We start from the raw sequence: 2,880 nt of genomic DNA on the forward strand, positions 1-2,880 counted from the left end.
GCGCTTGCGGGAAAACAGCACCGTGAATCCCCCGGCGAGGGTGGAAAGGGAGCAATTTATGGGAAACCAGGGTACCCAGCGGAGCGCTGGAGTCCTCTAGGCTCCAGGGTCACAGACACGGTGGGGTTAGAGAGGGCTCCGGCGACCCTACGTGACTGGCACTTTGCAGGGGCTCCTGCAGGGCTGAGATGCAGGAGCCGGCGGGGAAAGGAGCCTGTGGCAGTGAAACCAGCCTCGACTCCTCTGTGCCTTTTATAGGAGCTTAACATCATTTATTATTACCAGAGCCGCTGTTATTTATTTCGGCATCATCCAAAGGCCCCGAGCCGGGATGGGGGCTGGTGCAGCTGGTGGATGGCTAGAAAAGGCAGATCCCAGGCTGGGCCAAGCCCATGGGCGATGCTGTGGATAAAATGTAGGTAAAAAATGTAGATAAACTGCGTTTCTGTGTCCGAACAGGGGGAAGGACCATGGCTGTAAGCTGTGGTGAGCCAAGGGCTGTGGGGGCAGCTTGGCACGAACATAAGGATTTCTAGCACTGATTAATTCCCTGAAGGTTTTTACCGTCCCATGCGCAGGGTCAGCGGTGACGGAGGTCTGACCGGGGGCTCTTTGCCCAAGACACAGGCGGAGGAGAGGGACAGCGGGGCGCTCGCCGGAGCGACAGGCACACAGACCCGGGCAAACGCTGCTGCTGCCCACACTTCGTTCCAGCGGCCACTTTAACGAAGGCTTCTCTCATCCGCAGCGCCAGGTGGTCGCTGGAGCTAAACGGGTGTTAACAGCCAAGCAAACAGGAGCGCGGGGCGCTGCACAGCCTGCCGAAGTCGCCGCTGCGCCCGAAGCGGTGCCTTCCTAGCAGCCCCAAGCAAAGCAAGCGTCCACGTTTCTAAGGCGATAAAAAAAGCAGCCTTATAAAAAAATATATTTTCAGGTCTTCTTCTATTCAGCGCAGGGAAGCGAAACCTGGGCGTTTGCCCAAATTTTTATTTTCCTTTGCGGGTCACCTTTAAAAACTGAACAAATGGAGGATCTCAATATTGAAATAGCCTATGACTGGAAACTCGATCAGCAGCTGAAATCGCCGTGGCCTGCCTCCGACCATCCCCGCCGGCGCTTCTCGCTGCGGCGCAGGAAGCCTGGGCCTCGCCGGTGCAGCGCGGCCGGGAGCCTGCGCTGGCAGCTGCTGAAGGGCTTCGGGCTCCGGCGAGTCCCTCCGGATACGCTGTGCGGGAGAGATATGCCCTGACCTTTAAAACGCGGGACGTTTCAGGGGGGTGATGCAAATATTGGCCCGGCTGAGGGAAAGTCCTTGCGCGGAAAAGCCCCGCGAAGGCTAGGCGCAGGTCTGCCCCTCCTCTCCGGGTCTGCGCTCCCGCCACGGCCCGCGTGCAGCGCCCGGCTCCCGCCCGGCCCCCCTCTACCTGCGCCGCAGCTGCCCCCTCGCTCGCCGCTGCGGCCCCCCTCCAGCCGGGGGTTGCCTCCATCCGGCGAGCAAATTAAATAAATCCTGAGCGTATGCGGATTTATGACTTAATCGGCTGGTCGTAAAAAGTTATTTCCCTTCCAGCCCGGGCGCAATGCGACCGCTCCTCCTTTCTGCCTTTATCTATTGCCATGAATATTTGACGGCTGATTGTAATGGAGCAGCTGAAATGCCCAAATTTATTCCCTCTCCCGTGCGCACGCCTTGCCTTTCGCCCCGGCTCGCGCCGGCGGCTGGCGGGACGGAGACCGTCCTGGCGGGGTCTTGGCGCTGGATGTTGGGCCAGCGGAGGCAAGGAGGCGTTTCCTCCTCTCTCGCTTGGGCCGCCTGCCAGCTCTGCAAGGAGAGGTCCGAGCTGTGGCCGTGTTTCGGGGCGGCTCGGCGTTAAATCGGGCGCGAGCCGCGGGAACGACAGGCGGGCGCCCCCGCGCCTCGCGCTCTCGGCGGTTCGCGCGCCGGCTCGGCGGAGGTTTGCTCTCCCGGCACACCGCGGGGACGCCCGCCCGCCCAAAATGCTCCGCGCTCCGCACCCTGCATGTGGAGGCAGCTTTCGCTGGAACTGAAGAGCGTCCAGCTGACTCCATCCAGATTAATTATCAGTGCCGAGGGACAAAAAAAAGAAAGGCAAAAAACCCCACGTCCCAGTGGTGGGAATGCAGCCTTGTTTTTCCCACTCTTGGCTTCCCGCCACGGGAGCGAAGCGAAGCCAACGAGCCAGCGCTGCCTTCGCCTCCTCGCAGGGAGCCGCCAGCCACCACCGCACAGCTAAAAAGGACCGAGCAGAGGGCGCTAACAGCACGGCGGCGCCGTACTTCTCCCCATTTACTGGGAGAGCAGGGCTCGCGGTAACAGTATTGGGAGCAGGACGCTCTCTGGAGCAGCGTCCTTCCCGCGCTGCGGCAGACGCGCGTCTGCTCGGCCGCCCTGCGTTTCCAAGACCCGCCGGGAGGGAGACGCCCGAGAGGACCCAGGGCGCCTTTCCCGGGCCCGGCGGCTGCCCAGCGCGCGGCGTGCAGGGCTCCGGCACGTAAATCGTGCGGGAGCTGCGGGGAGCGCGGGGTTTTTCCCCTCCCTTCTTGCCTGGCCTGGCTCGTGACAAATGTTAATTTAATGCAGCGGCGGGAGATGGGGCCGCTGCTGACTCACGGCGGAGGCGAGGAGCGGCGCGGGCGCCCTTCCCCTCCAGCCGGTGCAAAACGGAGACAGTGGAGGAGGCTAATGGAGGCTAAAAGTCACCAAGGCTTTTTTGAAAACTAGGGATATTACGTATTTCAGCTATGCTCTGCACTCTTGCAGAAAGGCATTGGTTTTAACATTAAAATGACTTTGCTATTCATCACTCATTATATTGCTCCTGTCTCCCGGTCAGCTGGGTATTGGGTTTACTCCAGGAG

The 2,880-nt window shown here is 60.8% G+C and overlaps 1 long non-coding RNA gene across 1 annotated transcript; it reads right to left on the reverse strand.

The window, feature by feature from the left end:
* Positions 1-559: 559 nt before the first annotated feature.
* On the reverse strand, positions 560-2,060 carry LOC136992306 (uncharacterized). The gene is made up of 3 exons (XR_010884491.1): positions 2,017-2,060; positions 1,695-1,822; positions 560-1,225 (listed from the first exon to the last, which is right to left on the reverse strand). It is a non-coding gene; the product is annotated as an uncharacterized lncRNA (long non-coding RNA).
* Between the last annotated feature and the right edge of the window lie 820 nt (positions 2,061-2,880).

The sequence above is a fragment of the Apteryx mantelli genome, chromosome 6, assembly GCF_036417845.1.
Source record: "Apteryx mantelli isolate bAptMan1 chromosome 6, bAptMan1.hap1, whole genome shotgun sequence".
NCBI lineage: Eukaryota > Metazoa > Chordata > Aves > Apterygiformes > Apterygidae > Apteryx > Apteryx mantelli.